At 46.5% G+C, this 21,386-nt stretch overlaps 1 protein-coding gene, 1 non-coding gene and 1 pseudogene across 3 annotated transcripts in view; 1 reads left to right on the top strand and 2 right to left on the bottom strand.

Moving 5' to 3' along the window:
• Nucleotides 1-13,163, bottom strand: part of EEF2K (eukaryotic elongation factor 2 kinase) — a 63,622-nt gene extending 50,459 nt beyond the window's left edge. Inside the window, exon 1 of one of the 2 annotated variants that reach the window (XM_061208395.1) lies at nt 12,799-13,163. The gene's annotated coding sequence lies outside the window, so the exon portion shown is untranslated. Of the gene's footprint in view, nt 1-12,297; nt 12,317-12,798 lie in introns of those variants that run through there. The other variant, XM_061208396.1, reaches the window with a different exon arrangement.
• A 6,675-nt stretch (nt 13,164-19,838) lies between these two features.
• On the bottom strand, nt 19,839-20,217 carry LOC133103683 (large ribosomal subunit protein eL22-like; annotated as a pseudogene).
• A 743-nt stretch (nt 20,218-20,960) lies between these two features.
• TRNAL-UAG (transfer RNA leucine (anticodon UAG)) lies at nt 20,961-21,042 on the top strand. The gene has a single exon. It is a non-coding gene; the product is annotated as a tRNA-Leu (tRNA).
• Nucleotides 21,043-21,386: the final 344 nt, after the last annotated feature.

Raw genomic sequence — 21,386 nt, 5'->3', positions numbered from 1 at the left:
TTAGTCTGGCCCCTGTCCACCTCTCCTCCGGCCTTGGCAGCTCTCCAGGCCCATGGGCTTTCTTTGTGTTCCGTGAACACTGGGGGCCCATTTTCCACCTCGGGGCCTTTGTACTTGTTGTGTTCCCTGTGCCTGGAACAACCTTCCCAATCTCCCAACAGTGGGTCTTTCTCATCATTTGGATCCCAGCTCAAAAGTCTCCTCTCCAGAGAAATCTTCTCTGATTCGTTTCAAAGAACCCCTCTCAAACACACACCCAGTCACTCCCTAGCACATCACCCTGTTTTATTTTCTTCAAAGAGATTTTCCCAAGCCAAAATCATCTCATTTAACTTCTTTATCATCTGTAGCCCTGTTGCCTTAAGAGTGCCTGGCATAGAGCAGGCACTCAACACATGTCCCCAGAATGGATGAGTGGCCTGAAGAGCGTTCTCTGTAGCACAATCAGTAACAGTAAAAAGAGGGAAAAGCCCACAATGACCATCAATGGAGGCCTGTTATATAAACTACAGTTTTTCTACACCATGAAATACTGTGTGACTGTTACAAAGAAAAAGGAAGCTCTAGATACACAAAGACATGCAAAGATAGTCAAGAAAGAGTTCAGCAACATTGTAGGATACAAAAAATCAATAATATTTCCATATACTAGCAATGAAAAAATCCAAAAATGAAATTAAGAAAACAATTTTATCTATAACAGCATCAAAAAGAATAAAAAACTTGGCTAGGGAATTCCATGGAGGTCCAGTGGTTAGGACTCCACGCTTCCATGGCAGGGGACACGGGTTCAATCCCTGATCGGAGAACTAAGATCCCACAAATCATGCGGCCAAAAATAAATAAATAAAACATCTTGGCTAACAAAAGAAGTGCTTGACTTGTACAGTGAGAAACAAAACGTGTCAGAAGAAATGAAAGAAGACCGAAATAAGTGTAAAGATATCCCGTGTTCATAGATCAGAAAATTTAACATAGCTAAGGTGGCAATACTCCCAAAACTGATCTACAAATTCAACCCAATCACTATGAGAATCCCAGTGGCTTCACTGAATAAATTAACAAACTGGTCCTAAAGTTCACATGGAAATTCAAGGGACCCAGAATAGCTGAAAGAATCTTGTAAAAGTTACAAGAATCACACTTCCTGAATTCAAAACTTACTACAAAGCTAAAGTAATTAAGACAGTTGACAGTGGCATGAGGATAGACACAGAACTGAGAGTCCAAAAATGAACCCTCACATTTACAGCCAACTGATTTCTGAAAGGGGTACCAAGACAATTCAATGCGGAAAGAATACTCTTTTCAATAAATGGTGCCAGGACAAGTGAATATACACATGCAAAAGGATGAAGTTGAACACCTTCTTACATTATATACAAAGATTAACTCAAAATGGGGACTTCCCTGGAGGTCTGGTGGTTAAGAATCTGTGCTTCCACTGCAGGGGTCATGGGTTTGATCCCTGGTTGCGGAACTAAGATCCCCAAGCTGCGCAGTGTGGCCAAAAAAATTAACTCAAAATGGATCAAAGGTTTAAATATAAGAGTAAAATTCTAACACTCTCAGAAGAAAATATAAGAGAAAATCTTTGTGACACTGAATTAGGCAAAGCCTTAGATAGGACACCAAAAACACAAGCAACAAAAGAAGAGATACACTGGACATCATCAAAATTAAAAACTTTTGTGCTTCAAAGGACACCACCATGAGAGTGGAGAGATAGCTCACAGAATGGGAGAAAATTTTTGCAAATCATGTCTGATAAGGGACTATGTAAAGGACTCATACTACTTAACGATAAAAAGACAAATAACCCAAATAAAAAATGGGCAAAGGGGGACTTCCCTGGCAGTCCAGTGGTTAAGACTCCACGCTTCCACTACAGGGGCACGGGTTTGATCCCTGGTCAGGGATCTAACACCCCACATGCCACGCAGCACAGCCAAAAAAAAAAAAAAAAAAAAAAAAGGCAAAGGATTTGAACAGACGTTTCTCTAAAGAAGATACACATGGCCAGTAAACACATGAAAAGATACTCAACATCATCAGCCATTAGGGAAATACAAATCAAAGCCACATCCACTAGGATAGATAGAATTTTAAAAGTGGAAAATGACAAGTGTTGGTGAGGATGGGGAGAAATTGGAAACCCTCATACACTATTTTTTTTTTTTTTTCCTCATACACTATTAATGGAAATGTAAAATGGTGCAGTCACTTTGGAAAACAGCCTGGCAGTTTCTCAAAAAGTTAAACACAGAATTACTATATGATCCAGCAACTATACTCTTAGGTATACACCCAAACATGTCCACAACAAAAACTTGTGACATATGGTTCATAGTAGTATTATATGCAATAGCCAAAAGGGGAAACAATCCAAACATCCATTAACTGATGAATGGATAAGCAAAATGTGGTCTATATATACAACGGAATGCTCTTCAGCCACAAAAAGGAATGAAGTACTGATGCTAAGTGAAAGAAGACAGTTCAAAAAAGACCATATATTGAATGATTCCATTTATATGAAAAGTCCAGAGAAGGCAAATCTATAAGAAAGTACGTGAGTGGTTGCCTAGGGATGGGGGAGGGGAGAGTTGGGGGAAAATGGGGAACGATCACTAAAGGGTTTCTTCTGAATGGATGAAAATGTTCTAAAACCGATTGTGTTGGTTGCATGACTCTGTTAATACATTAAAAAAAACCACTGACTATATTAAATCCACTTTAAATAAGTGGATTGGTAGGTTTGTGAATATACTTCAATAATCTAATGTTTAAAAAAAGAAAAGACATGGGACTTCCCTGGTGGCACAGTGGTTAAGAATCCACCTGACAATGCAAGGGACACAGGTTCGATCACTGGTCTGGGAAGATCCCACCTGTGGCGGAGCAGCTAAGCCCGCGAGCCACAACTACTGAGCCTGCCTGCCACAACTACTGAAGCCCGCACACCTAGAGCCTGTGCTCCGCAACAAGAGAAGCCACCACAATGAGAAGCCCATGTGCCACAATGAAGAGTAGCCCCGGCTCGCTGCAACTAGAGAAAGCCCGAGTGCAGCAACAGAGACCCAACACAGCCAAAAATAAAATAAATAAATGTTTTTAAAAAAGATTAAAAATAATAATAAAAAAAGAAAAAAAGAAAAGACAAGAAAAACCGTTACATTTAAAAAGCAAGTTGCACAAGAGCAGTTACATTATGGTGATCCTATCTGTGCTAAAAGAAAAGGTATGTCCCGGAAGGGCCCACAAGAGCGCTACCAGCACTGGGGTGGGCAGTGGGATTGGGAGCTGGCGGGGTGCAGGGAAGTTTTTAACATTCTGTACACTTCTATACTGTTTTAAGTTTTTACAAAGCTGGTTGCTTTCAATATAAAAAAATTAAAAAGTGAAAAAACTTAAAATTTTTTTAAATCAACTAATTCCAATTATTCTTAACAGCTGTTTCCATCGGGAGGCAGTTTTCTAGACCTGAGGCTTCAGCACTTTCTTGACAGTCATCCGAGCAAGAAATATATTTATATCCTAACACAGTACCTACCTACAAAATGTAAGTTAAAATTTCAGGAAACTGTACTTAGCCTTACTTTGTACAATGCCCTCTGCTATTTTCTATCCTACTTGTTTTTCTTTCTTTTTTACTCTTTATCTTTAATGCACCACCCACAGTGATTACTCAACTCAGTTTGAAAATCGCTGCTCTGGGTGTCAACCTCCGAGTTTGTTTCTGACCCTCTGGGCAAGACAGTCACCGCCTGGATCCGATGCCAGAGCCACCTGATCCTGCTTGTTACCAAAATCGTCCCCGGGCCCTGTGCCCACTTCTCCCCACCCTCAGCCGCTCCCAGCCCCAATGCCTACTCTGCCCTGGTCAGCCCTTGGCCAGAGTCCCTGCTGACCAAGAGACACGGTTGCCTGGAGCTGCCAGCAGCCCAGCCAGGTTACTGGCCTCTGGGGCTGCGCTGGCGCCAGGGGAGGGGCCGGAGCCACAGCCTCAGCTATGGACCTCCAGGCAGTGTTGCCCAGCCGTTAAGAGCCCGGGCTCAGGAGCCAGGCTGCCAAAGGGTGCAAATCCTAGCTGTGCTGCTGGTGACCTTGACTAAATTAGTTCATCTCGCCAACTTCCTCATTTGTGAGGGGAGCTGAGCAGGAAAGTGGCCTGACTGAGGCTCCACAGGAGTTCACAGAGGAATTAGGACCAGAACCCCAGCCCTTGGCCACGTCCCACCACAGACCTGACATTTTCCTCGGTCCTGGGAAACAAAATGAGCTGCAGACAAGCAGCTGTGACCCTAGTTGGCACAGTGCCTTGTACTCGGCAGGCACTTGATATGGATTCCAGAACTGAGTGAGGGGGATCTGTTTCACGGCTTTTCAGTTGTCATACATTTGCTTTTAAAAGGCAGCTGTGGCAACGCCTGCTAACTGTCCCCCGACAGCTATTCTCTCCTTATTAATAACAGAACCACTGCTATTTAGCTAAGCATGCGGCCACTCATAATAAGGTCTACGTTTCCCAGATTACTTTGCAATTAGGCGTGACCATGTGACCAAGTTCTGGCCAAGGGGATATGAGCAGAAGGGTTGTATGCAACTTTAGGAAGGGTTTGTTTTTTTTTAATTTATTTTATTCAAGTGTAGTTGATTTACAATGTTGTGTTAATTTCTGCTGTACAGCAAAGTGATTCAGTTATACATATACATACATTCTTTTTCATATTCTTTTCCATTACGACTTATCACAGGATATTGAATATAGTTCCCTGTGCTATACAGTAGGACCTTGTTGTTTATCTAGGGAATGGTTTTTAAAAAGAGGGAGTGTACCCTTCTGCTCTCTCTCCTTCCTGCTGGCTGGAATGCAGGTGTGATGGCTGGAGCTCAAGCAGCTAAATTTATTCATGAGAAGGAAGCCATGTGCCGAGGATGGCAGAGCCATGAAACAGAGAGAGCCTGGGGCAGCATAATCTTACATCATGGGGCACCATAATTATCCTGGACTCACAATCTTCAGAGTTTGCTATCTAAACTTATATAATATACTATAATTTTCTTTTTTTCCTACTACTTGCTAATTCTATCTGGTCCAGTGCCCCTTCTCTCCCATGTCATAAAAAGTCACATCATATCTCTTATAACAAGTTGATGCCTGGGCAGGTCAGCCTGGGAAAACTGTGGTCTCAATCCAGAGTCCTAACTTGGTAGCTGCTTCCACATCTGCCCATGAAGACTGGCCACCTGGAGGATGTTGGATTCCCCTAGACAGGCAAGGAGCCCTCACTGGCCCATAACTCAGCCCCATGATGCCTGTTCCAACACCAGCCTCTTAGGAATCTCCATCTAACATGGGCTTTGCTCGGCCCACAAAGGGCCTCTCTGTGAGCAGAGAGACTGAGACCAGGAGCAGAACCCCAGTTCCCAAGACATCAGGATTCTCTAGAAGCTTTCCTCTGCCCTCACTCAGGCATCCACATCTTCCCCTCCCAGTCCCTGACACATCCTGGGAAAATATTTCTATGGAGAGGCAGCTGAGCAGAGTTCTGAGTCAGACCCGAGTTCAAGCCCCAACTCTGCCACTTACTAGGTGTGTGACTTTACCTCTTGGCCTCGGGTTCCTCATTATAACCTGGGATGCAGAGCTGTACCCACCCCACTAACTTGACAGTGCTAGCACAGAACAAGCACTAAGACTATAATTATCATCATCATTTTAAGTACCATCAATAAAGGGGGCTGAATCCTGGGCCCCAGCCAGGCTGGTGACCTGGACGCCTGGTTAGCAGCCAAGCCAAGCTTCTTCAGGGGTCCTCAGGGAACAGGCTATCTTAGGCTCTGGCCACTGAACCACTGCTCTCACTGCGACTTGCTGTAAAGGGCTTCTCTGGCAGCCGCTGGGGCAGGAAATGATGATTGCAATGCCTAGGTCAAGGCCTGTGGCCAAGCCACAGTGACCACCGGCCCTCCTTGGGGCTCCCCTCACCCCCAGGAGCTGCCTTCCTGATGTAGAAATGATCTGGAATCTCCCACCCACCACTCCTGGGAGCCAGCACCCCAGAGCCAACACGGGCTGTGCTGAGCCACCAGTACACACACTAGTATATGGCCAGCACAGCAGAACTCAATGGTCCTCACCTTCAACCACAATGGACCGGGTGACTTATGGACCACCTCGCGTCACGCACCTGTTTCTGTTTGGGGATCTGCTTCTCCCCCACTCTCCAGTCATGGGATTGGGATTGGGGTTGGGGATCCACCCCCAGGTAACGGGGTGTGTCACATGACCCCACTGAGCCAATCACAGCACTGGGCACCTGGCCATAGCGATTGGCTCAGAGATGGGCATGTGACTCAAGTCAAACCACTATGGCCGGGGCTTCCCTGGTGGCGCAGTGGTTGAGAGTCTGCCTGCCAATGCAGGGCACACGGGTTCGAGCCCTGGTCTGGGAAGATCCCACATGCCGCGGAGCAACTGGGCTCGTGAGCCACAATTACTGAGCCTACGCGTCTGGAGCCTGTGCTCCGCAACAAGAGAGGCCGCGACAGTGAGAGGCCCGCGCACCGCGATGAAGAGTGGCCCCCGCTTGCCGCAACTAGAGAAAGCCCTCGCACAGAAACGAAGACCCAACACAGCCAAAAATAAATAAATAAATAAAAATTTAAAAATGACTAATACTCCCTAAAAAAAAAAAAAAAAACAAACCACTATGGCCTAATCTCAGGTAAGCCTGGGGCTTTAGCTTGAGCAACTGGAAGAGAAGGTCAGTCCTTTCCTGCAGGATGTTAATCTGAGACAGGGGCTGAGGCCACCAGAGAACAAAGCTGACTTTTGGTGAAGAGCAGAACAAGAGATGAAGAGAAAAATGAACAGTGATGACATCATTTGAGATTCTGAATCCAAACATGCCTGGGACTCACAGATACAGAAACCAAAGTCGTGGGGACAGGGATAAAGGGAGGGGCAAGTTAAGATATATGAACTACTATGTATAAAATAAATAAGCAACAAGGATATATTTATAGCACAGGGAATTACAGCCATTATCTTGTAATAACTTTTAATAGCGTATAATCTGTAAAAACACTGAATCACTATGCTGTACACCTGAACCTACTATAATATTGTAAATCAGCTATACATCAATTAAAAAAAAAGTTGGTGAAAATAAAAGAAACAAAAACCAAAGCTCAGTGTAGTGCCCGAGACACGGTGTTCTGCGGTCCCAGGGCCCAGTTTGAATCCTGGCTCCCCAACTAGAAGCCTGAAACAACAGACTCCATGGGGCAGGCTGGGACTTCCTTGAGTCTTTACCTGCACAGTGCCTGGCACTGAGCAGGGTTCATAAAGTGCTAATCAAATACCTTTCCAGGCTGAGTTTCATTAATTTGCTGCCGGTGGGAAGGGTAACAAAGTGCGACATCAGGAGCTACTAAGTCAAGCCTCCAGCTAAGAGTTCAGGTCAGTGACTTATTAACATATATATCCCCAGGATGTGGTGGGTGCTCATGAATAAACATTTATTAAAACTATTTCAAGAAATAATACAGTTCGTGTCAGAGAAAAAGGACTGATTTACAGATGTCCCCACCCAAGAACCAGTCCCCATTCACGACCAAGTTCTCACTTCCCTGCCCCTGCACCCTAAGGACACTCTTTCTGGAATGCCTCTCCCACCTGCTGCCAAACTCCTCTGTTCCCTTCAAAATCCAGCTCAAATTTTTACCCCCTCCGGAAAGCCTTCTCTGGGTGGTTTCCGGTCTGTAAAACAGGGGAGAGCTAACCCCTGGAGTTGTTAGTGAGATCAGGCCCATGGTGCCTGACAGAGAATTGTCCTCAAAAGCACCAGCTGCTATTATGCTCTGACCATACCCCACTCCCCAATCCCTAAGTCACTTCCATCCTCCCAGGCCCTCCATAAGCATTTCCGTCATACCCAGAGACCCAACAGTCTATGTCGTGGGCAGAATAATGCCCCTCCAAAGATGCCCACATCGTAATTCCCAAAGCCTGTGAATATGTTCCCTTATGTGGCAAAAGCGGCTTTGCAGGTGTGATTAAGGATCTTGAAATGGGACAGTATCCTGGATTATCCAGTGAGTCCTTATAAAAAGGAGGCAGGAGGGTCAGAGTCAGAGGAAGAGATGTGACAATGGAAGCAGGGGTCATAGAGAAATTTTGAAGATGCTATGCAGCTGGCCTTGAAGACGGAGGAAGGGGCCACAAGTCAAGGAATGCAGGTGGCCTACAGAAACTGGAAAAGCATGGCAACAGATTTTCCCTACAGCCTTCAGAAAGAACCTGGCCCTGCTGACACCTTGGCTTTTGAACTTCTCATCTCCAGAACCATAAGAAAAGAAGTTTGTGTTGTTTTAAGCCACTAAGTCTGTGGTAATTTGTTACAGTGGCCATAGGAAACACATATAGTCTAGAACAGTGGGGTAATTTTGCCCCCTCAGGGGACACTTGGCAATGTCTGGAGACACCTTTGGTTGTCACATCTCTGGGAGTGCAACCGGCATCTAGTGGGTAGAGGCCAGGGATGCTGCCAAACATCCTACAATGCACAGCACAGCCCCCCACAACAAAGAACTGTCCAGCCAAACTGTCTATAGTGCTGAGGCTGAGAAACCCTGTTCTAGAATGACTCTGGTGGATTCCAAGGAGACTTCCCCCAATCCACCCTCCCTCATCTCCTCTTTAAAAACACATCTCCACGCATACCAGAGACAGAGAAATTAGCTTACTCGCTGATGAGAACAGCAACCCGCAGCTGGACCCAGAGAGACAAGTCAACATTCACTCTGCTAAAGCTCATCGATGCAATTCACTGTCCTTCATTCATATAAAACTGTTAAGGTACAAAGGCTACTTTACTGTTTTAAAAATCAGAAAAATACATCTTAGAATACAAAGCACAATAATATAGTTACAGCTTCAATTAACAAAATGCACAAGAGGGCTTGAATTTTACTTTTTAATCGTTTGCACCCCTCTCATGTTCCCAGGATACTCTGTCCTCCTGGTGGGTCAGATCAGAGAGACAAGTGTGTCTCACTTCTCAGGGCAACTCTGTGTTTACACAGCCTCTTGGTGGCCAGACCACGTGAGTGTCTGGAACAAAAGGGGCCGTGTCTTAGTCCTTCTAGCTACCAGCCCAGAGCACAATGCCTGGCACACACTAGGTTCCCTGTAAATGCAGGCTGCATGAATGAATGAGTAACTGAACAAAAGTGGGCAATTTCTGTGGGTATAATGAGCAGTTTAGGCATGGAGGAATGGAGGGACTATCGGGTTAGAACTACAAGGCATCTGGGGGTTACTTAGCCCAGAGACGCAGCTGAGATCCCGAGTGGGAAAGCCTGGGTCATGGGGAGGCCCTCAAAAAGCAGCCAAGACCAGGATCGGGCCCAACAAGTCTTTTGGGGTGAACAGATCTGTGTTCAAGTCCCGGCTCTGCCACTAGCTGAGTGACGTTGGGCAAATTACCTAACCTCTCTGAACCTCAGCTTCCTCATCTATAAAAATCGCTCATCCACCAAAGTGGGGCAGAGGGAGCAAGGTGAAGAAGAGGTGAGAGAACTGGTCTGTGGCACAGAAGCCAGCTGTCCACTACGGATTTGTTCTCCCCTGCCCAAATCCTTTTCCGTCTAAGTGGGGCCATGTGACTACATTTGAGCCAATGGGATGTGGACAGAAGTAACCTGCACTGCTTTCAGGCCCTCCCATCCCCAAGGCCCATTTCCCATGACCTGGTCAGCCTCCCCTCCACTGCAATCCCACCCTGAGACATGTAGCCCAGAACAGATTCACAGCATTTCAGCACCACTTTTAAAGCTCTTGCTCCATCACTCCTCTCAGCTCCTTGGAGGACAAGCATTGCCCCCTCCCTTGGCTCGCCCACACTGTGCCATCTGCTTGGCACATGCTCTAGCCTGCTCGCCCTGTCCCCTGGCCAACTCTGCTCATCCCTCAGGTCTCAGGTTAGATAGATGTCACCTCCTCCAGGAAGCCTCCCCTGAACCCCAGGAGGTACGCACCATTGGCTCCATCCTACAGATGAGGAAACTGAGGAACAGAGAAGTTAAGTGACTTGCCCCAAATCACATGGCTAGAAGGTGGGGGAGGTGGGTCTGAAGCCAGTGCAGGTCTATCCAGGGCTTCACTCAGCCATCACTTGCTAAACCACTTTTAAAGTGTGATCCTGGGACCACTAGCGGCAGGAGCAGCCTCACCTGAAAACTTGTCACATGTGCAAATTCTGGGGCCCCACTCCAGTCCTGCTAAAGAAAACTCTGGGGGTGGGCCCAGCAAGCCATGTTTAAACAAGCCCTCCAGGTGGTACCAATGTTCACTAAAGTTCAAGAACCACTGGTGGAGAGAATGTTCTGCAGCTGAGCCTCCTGCCTTTCGGCCACTCCCTGTGGGGTCCTTGCCAGGTCTAGAAAGCATCACAGCTGGAGAACGGAACAATGGCTGCCCTCTGACTTTCCAGCCCTCTGAAATGCTTCTCTGGGTGTTCCACAGCCCTAGGACTTTGGGGACCCAGAGAATGTCATCTTCTACTTCATCATCAGCCTGTTAGTGACTCACTCCTTCCTTCGTTTGAAGCCTTCTTCTTGCGCCCATCAGCCTTGCCTGCAAGAGTTTAATCCAAGCTACTTTTATCCTGTGGTGGTCACTATAACCACTTTCATCTAGAACATTCTCAGTTCACGGGGGTTAAGTCTGCAGCTTCTTGGTCAGCAAAACTGATCCCCCCAACGCAAAAATGTTTATTTTTGAATCAGTCCAGCCAGCCACTATTACTTTGAATGCAATCCCGATCAACTTTTCCTGTATCAGCTTTAGGAATAGGACCAGAAAGAGTAAATCCTAGAGAATGAGTTTGAACAAATCCAAGTTTCTGCTGGTGACCCTCAGCTTTCTTCCACACTGCTCTCAGTGTCCTGGCACCTGGATGCCAATCCTGCCAAAGACTGGACAAGACTTCTTTGGGGAATCTGACCAGTGTGAGAAAAAAGGCCTAAAGATACCCTTTCCCTGTGGAACAGCCCAGTTAGATCACCCTGAGGGGAAGGCCACAGCCAACAAGCCTCTCTCATATCCAAAGACCTTCCAAAGAGCTTCCTGGAGCCCCATACTCTTCAGTGGACAGCCACAGACCACCAGAGAGGGGGAAAGGAGAGGCTCTGCTCCACAGTCATTCAGAGGCCCAGGCTCCTTCCAGCTTGTGGCTCTGCCCTTCTCCAGGCCCTCAGAGTCCTCTCAACTCTGCTGGTAAATGAGGAAAGTGGGGAGGTTTTTAGGGTCCAAGCTTGAGGGGGGCACACACTATTTCTGCACACATTCCATCAGCCAAAACTCAGTCATGTGGCCCACCAAACTGTAAGGGAGCCTAGGAAATACATCCAAGTGATAACCCAAGAAGAAGAGGACATGGGTGATCAATAGCCATCTCTGCCACATAATTCATTAAAAATGTTTTAAAATCATATCAGTGATATATCCTTAGTAGTCAGCCAGAAAGTACTGTTCTGTCACCAAAAGCATACACACACACACAAAAAAACCCCACTGCAAATCATAGAACGTACACAAGTGATCATATGTAAACTGAAACCATTTCAAGGGATGGTCAGGCCCTGACTTCCTGCTTCCCCACCCCCTGCAAAAGCTAAGAACTTGGGACCCCAGCCAACACCCCCTCGTTAAGAAGAACAGGAGAGGAGGGAGGATGGCAATCTCAACCATGTTACATCTAATTTCCCATCATCAAGCAGCTTTATTGTATTTGCTGAATAAATGCATCGACCAAACAATGACTGTAAGGTGCTGTGGAGGCCACAGAGAAGGAAGACGCCTGCCAAACTCTATCTCCTAAACCCTACCTCCTACCACTGGCATCCTTTCCATCACCTCCTCCAGGAAGCCTTCTCCAATAACCCTTCCCTCACCCCCACCCCCCCGAGTGGGCATTATCAGCTCCCACCTGCTTGCTCTGTATTCCCAAACTTAGTCCATCTTGCTTATTAGTATCTGCCGTTAGACCACTCTGGACCTGTCTCCTCTGTAAAATCAGAGGGGTAGACAATTTCCTGGCTGAGCGGCCCCAAGGCAGGCAGCTTCCAGGGCCGAGGACCCAGAAGTCAGGCTCCCATAGAGCGTCCCCACAAGGCAGACTGAGCAGCGCCCCCCTGCCAGCAGCCCATCTGTCTCACGCGGGGCGCAGCTGGGCCGGTTTCCCGCAATCCCCCAGGCGTGTGCGGCGAATCTAGGCCGGGACTCACCCGGGAGGCCCCCGCCCCGCCACACGCATATTAACGCCCGGCCCCTTGGCGCACAGGTCCACGGAGCCTGCCAACACCCGAACTCCTGCAGTCAACAATGCAGCAAGGGCGCGTCTACACGGTCCTCGAGGTTCCCGGAACTTGGGCCTCTCGTTCAGGGGCCGGGGTGGGGGATGCGGGCCCTGCAGGGGAAGAAAGGCAGCGCTGCCCCCACCCTCTGCGGGCCTCCAGGCGCCGCGGGCGGAGGCCCCCAAGCTGCCTCTCCCCGACCGTCACGTGCCAAGTATTTTACCAATAGACACTGCCGATAATCTGCATGACTCCCCCATTTTACAGAAGCAAACACGGAAACCCGAAGAGCTTAACCCCCACGCTCTCCTTCCGCCTGGGGCCCCACTTCTAAGCCCCAGACCCTCCGCGCTCCGGGCGCCGGCTGCACCGGGGAGCATAGGCTTGCAGCGCCGGATTCCGGCCCCCCAGGCCAACCGCCGCCCCACCTACCTGCCTCGGGCGGAGAGGCACGGCAGCCGCTACCCACGGCCGCGAGGATCCAGAGGAGCTGGCAGAGGCTCGAGGCCCGGTGCTCCAGGGTGCAGGGCGGGCGGGCCCCCCGAGAGTGCCGGGGAGCGGCGAGCGGGGCGCGCGGGCTGGCGCTCCGGGGAGGCAGCGGCGGCCGCCGGAACGATCCCGGGGCGCGAGGGGCGCGCGGAGCCGCTGGAACGATCCCGGGGCGCTGGGGGCGCGTTCCAAGGGCAAGGGCGACGGCGACCGTCGGCTGGGCTGGGGCAGCTGCAGCGCGCGGAGTTCGGGCGGGGGATCCGGACACTCGCCGAGCTGGGGCTGTGGCTGGGGCAGGAGACTGCGGGCAGGGGCGGGGCCGCGGGCGGGGCCGCGGGCGGGCGGGCGGGCGGGCGTAAGCTCAGCTCGGCGCGGCGCTCACGTGGCCGCGGGCAATGACCATCACCGCTCCTGCAGCCGCCGCGTGGATCTCCTGGCCCTGCGCCTGCGGCTCCCGAGCCTGCTGAATACACAGCGTCCGGATCTAACGCGTGGGGCCGGCCTGGCACCTATCAGCGAAGGGGGCGCCCTCCCAGCGGGTAATTTGAGAGGGGGCAGCTAACCCCTCCCTCGCCCACCGCACCTTCCCATTCTCCATCCGATGCCCGTCTAGTTCCTGTATTCGAGTCCTTTCCAAAATCAGTAGTGATCGGATCTCATTGTACGTCTCTATGCATAACCTTGCAATATTTTTATCAGAAATTGCTTTTTTTTTTTCTGATTTCTGCTTTGTGAAAACAGGCACTTATGACTGTGGCAATTATTTGTGTAATTATTTGTCTAATACGTTGCTGTATTCCTAACTCAGCGCACAGCCTGGCACATAGTTAAGTGCTTTAATACCTGTAAAATGAATGACTAAATATGGAAGGTATAAAGAAGAAAAGGAAATAAAACTACTGATAACTACTGTGAACATGTTCATATTATATTCTTCCAGATATTTTTTCTAGTGAAATTTTAGAAATTTCACAACTCTTATTTTAGAAATAAAAGTAAGGGACTTGCCTGGCAGTCAGTGCGGTGTGGCCAAAAAAAAATAAAAATAAAAGATATAAGTGATAACAGTAATATTTATCAAGCGATGTATCTCATTCCATCTTCACACCAACGCTAGTAGCTCTACTTCACAGATCATAACACTGAGGCTTATAGAGATACACTTGCCCAGAAGATTTCCAAGGTGGCTCCTTCCTCTTGGCAAAGGGCATCTATCTATATTACAGGGGTCCTGCTGGTTTGGGGTCTGCTGAGTTACTCTGTGTAGTAAAAAAGGGGAGAGGAATTTGAAGGACCCCCGCAGGTGAGAGGAGCGGAGCAGCCAGGCAGGAGCTGCCAGGGGCCGTGGGAAGGATGAGGACGGGAAAGGCTTCCAGTAGGGCGATGTCTAGCGGGGGCTGTTTAAATAGTTCGTGGTGGGGTTTGTGACCTAACCACTTACCTATGCCCCAAAGAGTTCTTCAGTCAAAGCCTCCTTGGACTGGAATGGTGAACGTGACCAAGTTCTCCCAGGGAACTGGAGGGAGGGCTGAGTGTCCAGGTGAGCCCCAGGCAAACACAGAGAAACAGGTGTGTGCAGGCAGGCCAGAGACAGACACGGTTATCTGTGTATGCATATGGGAATATATACATTTTTCCTAACAAGAGTGGACTCGTCTATTTCTCCTTTCTACTCAACACTAGGTTGTAAACATGTTTCTGTGGTCAAGGGCCACCTGTCATTTGTAATGCCTTCTTTGATGAGACTTTTTGGGGTTGTGGTAAAAGCTGATATTTACAGGGCATTTATTTTGTGTCGGGTACTGTGGTAACTGCTTTACAGACATTATCTCTTTTAATTCTCATCACAACCCTCTTACTGTCCTCACTTCATACACAGAAAGACTGAGGCCGGTTAAGTGACTCTCCCAAATTTACATAGTAAGTTGCAGAATTTGACCCAGGTCTAGGTATATACTGACCCCTTTAATGTCCTGTCTGTAAGCCTTGCCTCTTCAGTTTTTGTGGCCCCTAAAAATTCAGATCCCGTTGGGAGAGTGAAGTCCTTCAGCTTACCAGCTGCAATGGCCCCTGCAGGGAGAAGGTTCAAGTTTATGAGGCTTGGGGAGTGGGTGACATTCAGGCAGCATCTCATAATGTGGTAAGGGGAATGAAAAAAAAGAAATGGTCCTGAAACCCGTCATTGAGTGTTTTAACTTTTTTTTTTTTAATTAATTAATTAATTTATTTATTTTTAGCTGTGTTGGGCCTTCGTTTCTGTGCGAGGGCTTTCTGTAGTTGTGGCAAGCGGGGGCCACTCTTCATCGCGGTGCGCGGGCCTCTCACTATCGCGGCCTCTCTTGTTGCGGAGCGCAGGCTCAGTAGTTGTGGCTCACGGGCCCAGTTGCTCCGTGGCATGTGGGATCTTCCCAGACCAGGGCTCGAACCCGTGTCCCCTGCATTAGCAGGCAGATTCTCAACCACTGTGCCACCAGGGAAGCCCGAGTGTTTTAACTTTTTGGCCTCTGTACTACAAGTTTCAGAAAATATCAATACAAGATCTAGAAGATATAATCATTTTGGTTTGAAGTATTGGCTCCTTTAGTCACCTTGAGAAAACTCCTCTGGCTTTTGGCAAAAAACAAAATTGCACCTGAAATTTTGACCTTGGGAAAGTTGGGCAAGGACAAAGAGTCCAAGCTAGTCTGTCCAAGCCCAAAGCCAGACCAAAAAAAAAAAAAAAAAAAAAACACTGCTCTACTTATAGCTCTGTGACCCTGCGCAAGTTATTTAGCTTCTCTTTTCCTCTTTAATCTCTTCTGTGCATGAGCATCTTGATTTGTCTTCAAGGAACCAGTCCACCCTATTCTCAGTTCATGAAAACTGCCCTCCCCACTCTCCTGGCTCTAAGATTGGACATATGATTAGACCTGGCCAATCAGCATATTCCATCCCTTTTGCCCCATTCATTGGTTCTGGGATGAGTATGTAACCCAAGCCAAGCCAATGAGATACTAATCTGGGTCTTTTATAGAAACCATTTAAAAAGAAAATCTCTTGGAAGCAACCTAAATGTCTATCAGCAGATGAATGGATAAAGAAGATGTGGTATACATATATACATATGTGTGTGTGTGTGTGTGTGTGTGTGTGTGTGTGTGTGTGTATATATATATATATATATATATATATATATATATATATATAAAATGGAATATTACTCAGCCATAAAAAAGAATGAAATAACACCATTTGCAGCAACATGGATGGACCTAGAGATTATAGTACTAAGTGAGGTAAGTCAGACAGAGAAAGACAAACATCATATGATATCACTTATATGTGGAATCTAAAAAAAAATGATAGAAATGAACTTATTTACAAAACAGAAATATACTCACAGACATAGAAAACAAACTTAAGGTTACCAAAGGGGAAAGGGGGGAAGGGAAAAATTAGGAATTTGGGATTAAAAGATACACACTACTATATATAAAATAGATAAACAACAAGGACCTACTGTATAGCACACAGAACTATATTCAGCATCTTGTAATTACCTATAATGGAAAAGAATCAGAAAAATAATATATATGTATATGTGTAACTGAATCACTTTGTGTGCACTTTCTGTAACAGTTGTGTTAGTTTCAGGTGTGCAGCAAAGACATATATATATATATATTCTTTCTCACATTCTTTTCCATTATAATATTTACAAAATATAGAGAGCTCGTATAACACAAATAATAAAAAGATAACTCAATTTCAAAATGGGCTAAAGATTTGAACAGACAGTTCTCCAAAGAAGATATATAAATGGCCAATAAGCACATGAAAAGATACTCAACATTATTAGTCATTAGAAAAATGCAAATCAAAACTACATCCACTAGGATGGCTATGATCAAAAGTCAGATAATAACAAGTATTGGCAAGGGTGTGGAGAAATTGGAACACTCATACACTGCAAGCAGGAATGGAAAATGGAAAACAGTTTGGGGGTTTCTCAAAAAATTAAACATGGGGTTACCATACAACCTAGCAATCCCACTCCCAGGTATATATCCAAGAGAAATAAACACATGTCTGCACAAAAACATATGCACAAATGTTCATAGCAGCATTATTCATAATAGGCAAAAGGTGAAAAAAACCCAAATATCCATCAACTGATAAATGGACAATTAAAATGTGTTATACCCATACAATGGAATATTACTCAGCAATAAAAAGGAATGAAGCACTGATAAATGCTAAAACATGGATAAACCTTAAAAACAGTATGCTAAGTGAAAGGAGCCAGACACAAAAGGCAACAGATTACATGATTTCATTTATACGAAATGTCCAGAATAGGGAAATCCTTAGAGACAGAAAGTAGATTAGTGGTGACCCACAGCTAGGAAGGGAGTCTGGGGGGAATGGAGAGTGACTACTAAAGGTACGGTATTCCTTTTGGGGGGGATGAAGATATTCTAGAATTGATTGTGAGGAGGGCTGCACAATTCTGTGAATATTCTAAAAAACAATGAACTATACACTTTAAAGGGGTGTCTTGTATGGTACGTGAATTAAATCACGATAAAGCTGTTACCCTCAGAACAGGGCTCCTGGCATCCTCACGGTGCTTCAGGGTGTGGCAGCAGAAGAGAGGTCACCAGGAATGGTGCTCTAGCCCAATCTAGGTATGTGGCTTCTCCCAACTTCCAGGGATGGGTGTAATCCTGCCACGGGCTCAGGGAGGGTTGGAGAACTGCTCTAGACACACATGCCAAGGGAATGAAATGCCTCTCAAGCGCTAGCTGCTCGGATTCCCTGTCCACAGGAGGCCGTGTCCGTGGGAGTTTAAGGCAGTTTTAGGTTCACAGCAGAATTGAGTGGAAAGTTTGGAGATTTCCCATATCCTTCCTGCCTCCACACAAGAATAGCCTCCCCCATGATCAACATCTCCCACCAGAGTAGTGCATGTGTTACAATTAACGAACCTACACTGACACATCATAATCACCTAGAGTCCACGGTTTATATTAAAGTTCACTCTTGGTGGTGTACATTCTGTGGGTTTGGCCTAATTTATAATAATATGCATCAACTCTTACAGTAACATACACAGCAGTTCCACTACCCTAAAACTCCTGTGTTTCACCTGTTCATCCCCGGCATCCCCCTTCATCCCTGGGAACCACAGTGGGATGTTTTTAAGCAGAAGCTTTAAAAAAAGTCCTTGAAAGTCCTCGTTGGCTCCTTGGCTCAGGAGGTCCAGGGCCTACTGGGCACAAAGCCATCACAGGGCCATTCAATGACCCACCTGTAGCTACAGAAAGACTCACAGAAGCAATGAAATGACCACTCTTCTGTCTTTTGGATAGTGTCTTTCTTCCTTTCTCTTGCACAAGGCAAACCCCAGGATTAGGGTGGGGCCTGTGTGGGCCTCTAGTTGCCCCTACGTCTGCATAGGGAAAGATCTGGAAGGATACAGCTAAACTGTTACTCATTATAATGAGTTGTGGGATTCAGCTGTGAAGGAGGAAGGTGGTGAGGAAGAGAACTTCCCTTTAACTTTATACAGAAGATTTGACATTTGAAAAAAAAATTTACAATAAGCATGCATTACATTATATTTCAAATCTAAAAAGACAAAAAATCACCTTCCTTTACCAAAGTGTTGACAGAGCTTAACTGGGAGGAGAAATTAAAGGTGATTTTATTCTCTTATTTGTGCTTTTCTTTCTTAGCTTGGAGTTTCAACAAGGAACATGTATTTATTATTTTAGCAAAAGTTATTTTTAACTGTTACTTAAAAAAAAAAAAGAAAAGAAAAGAACAAAAACTAAACAGAGCCCAGTTGCCCTGGTTTCTGTAGCCTCCCCACCCTTGCCTGCCTGGGCCTAGGTTTTGCATAGGAACTGCCCTCCAGCCTCAACCTTAAGGCATAAATCACCAGGAAAGCCGAGTCAGCACTACTGCGGAAGTCTGCAGGGAGACAGGCCCGCTCGCTGGAGCAGATGAGTTCATGGCCTTGCTTCCACTGGATTTTTGTCCTGGTGAAGCACCTCTGTCATGCAAGTTCTGAGCAGCTCTGCTTCTCCCAAAAGACCTGATTTTTGCCTGATCTGACCTAGTAGGTGTTGGATAAATGTTTACTTGAATTAAATTATTAGAGACAGAGAGAGTTGGGAGGGGAAGGGTCACATTACAGAGTCCAAGCTCATACTGCTCGTCGCACGACAGGCCAATAAATTGAGAGACGAGGTATTGGGGCAAGGAATAGCAACTTTATTTGGAAAGCCAGCAGACTGAGAAGGTGGTGGACTGGTGTCCCAAAGAACCATCTTCCCCAAGTTAGAATTCAGGCTTTTATATTAAAAGGGGAGGGGGTGTGGTTAGTTGTTGTAAACTTCTTGGTGCTGGAATCCTTTGTTCTCGCAGGTGTCCACGTAGGTCAGGTTTACAGGTTCCTGTAAACCTCCAACAAGACAAATGTTCTTTTCTGTTCTGCAACTTTTTCTCTCTATACGAATGGAAAAGTGTTAAGTTTAAAGGTCAGAGCCTTGAGAAGGGGGTATCTTGTATGTTTCAGACTACAGGCAACAGTCTTTCACAAAAGGTGCAGAGCCAGCATGACTAGGCACAGGCAACAGAGCACAAAGGTTAGAGCTAAAGGAATAGATTCAATATGGAGGTTTGTTCTTCTCTGTTACAGTTGCTGCTAGCAAATGGTGCAACTACTGGAGAATGCTTTGAGTCATTTGTGGGGGGGATGACTCAAAGAGATCTCTGCTTCCTTCTTGTGGCCGCAGGGGGTGATCTTTCAGAAGAGCTGAATACAATTAATTCTCGGTGGCAGGAAATGGAAGTTTGTTATGTATTTATTGATATGTATTTGCTCTGAATTTACTGCATTTTGTTTCTATTTTATGTTTTTTTTACAAGGAAAACCACCATTTTGGGTCCCAAGTTTTATTCAAGAACTCACACAAAATATTCCAGATAACTGAGTTTTAATCATCTTCCTCCTCTTCTTCATCTTGATTAAACTGGAAGTAACGCAATTCGTAACTCTCTTTGCTGTTAGCAACTACGCGTAACCAATCAAGTAGATTATTCTTCAAATATTTTTTGGTGAGGTATTTCGAATACCTTTTGGAAAAAGGCACCTCAGAGGTTACAGTAGTCTTGCTTTTGCTTCTTTCAGTTGTTACAACCCCTCCACCAGGATTCCCAGCTTTTCCGTTCACTTTGATTCTCTCCTGAAGAAACTGCTCAAAATTGGCAGCATCTATGATTCCATCTTCTATAGGGTGGGTACAGTCAAGGGTAAACTTCGGGACCTGCTTTTATTTTGCTCCCCTTCGCCACAAACTTTTTCACGGGCGCCATGGAGGCAGCGAAGGCAGAAAGGGCTACTGCATTTTAAAACACACTGATATAGTCTACATAGAAGAACACTGGGTTTTGGGAGGCTAGGGAATGCTGGCTCTGCCTGGGGGTAGCTAACACAAGTTACTTTGCCAATCTGAGCCTCAGTTTCCCCCTCTGTAAAAAGTAGATAAGAGTGATGATTGAGGGAGCCTACACAAGGCAAGGATGTGTAAAAACGTCCAATGATTTTCCTTCCTGGACCCATGATTTTTACATCGCGGTGGCAGGGGCCGGCCATGGGGCCACCCGAAGCTGCAGAGGTTCCCTGAAGTAGGGCTAGAGAGTCCAAACAGGATGGGGACTCGGCCGGCTCCGCGCAAACCCGGGTTCCCGGCGGGACCCGCAGCCCAGCCAGGAGCAAGCGGCAGCGCGACACTGCCCCCACGTGGCCGTAGGCAGTATGCCACGCTCGCGAAAAATCAAATGCAAACATACATGACGATTGAATATTAATATTAACAATTGGGAACTTTGTTTTCCTTTTCAATGCTGCGTCCCGACTGAACTTACTACTGCCGATTACAAGAGCACTTTGACTCCAAAGCCCAGGAGGAAGCCAGGGGTTAATATGCTGTTAACTGGCGCGGTAAGCGTCAGGCTGATATCGGGCATGCGTAAACAGATGAGGGCGGGGCTTAGAGAACGTGAGGCGCCGCGTCACTAGACTAATATAGTAAGAATGGAACAGCTTGCGAGCGGATGGTAGCGTGGCCGAGTGGTCTAAGGCGCTGGATTTAGGCTCCAGTCATTTCGATGGCGTGGGTTCGAATCCCACCGCTGCCACACGTAAAAAGGTTTCACTTTTCCATCCTTTAACTTCTATATCCTCTCCCAATTACTCTTCACTTTTTCTGCCTTCTGACGTTTTCTTTTCCCCACAGTAGAAAATCCCCAGAGGGATCCTTCATTTCATTCACTTTCTCCTTATACAGGAATTTCAACCCTGTAAAAGTTATTTCTTCCAGTTCAGCCTTTTTTTTTTTTTTAATGGAATGGGGAAGGGAGGGGAAAAGAAGGAAACTGCAGGACAAGCCACCTCACTCCCTAGCCTAGTACACAAACCCACCAATCCCGCTACCTTAAAAAACGAAAACAAAAACGTCTCCCTATTTCCATGGGAAAGCATC

Source organism: Eubalaena glacialis, chromosome 13, assembly GCF_028564815.1.
Source record: "Eubalaena glacialis isolate mEubGla1 chromosome 13, mEubGla1.1.hap2.+ XY, whole genome shotgun sequence".
Classification (NCBI taxonomy): domain Eukaryota; kingdom Metazoa; phylum Chordata; class Mammalia; order Artiodactyla; family Balaenidae; genus Eubalaena; species Eubalaena glacialis.
The sequence above is the reverse complement of the archived record's forward strand: the minus strand, read 5'-3'. Positions and strand labels throughout refer to the sequence as shown.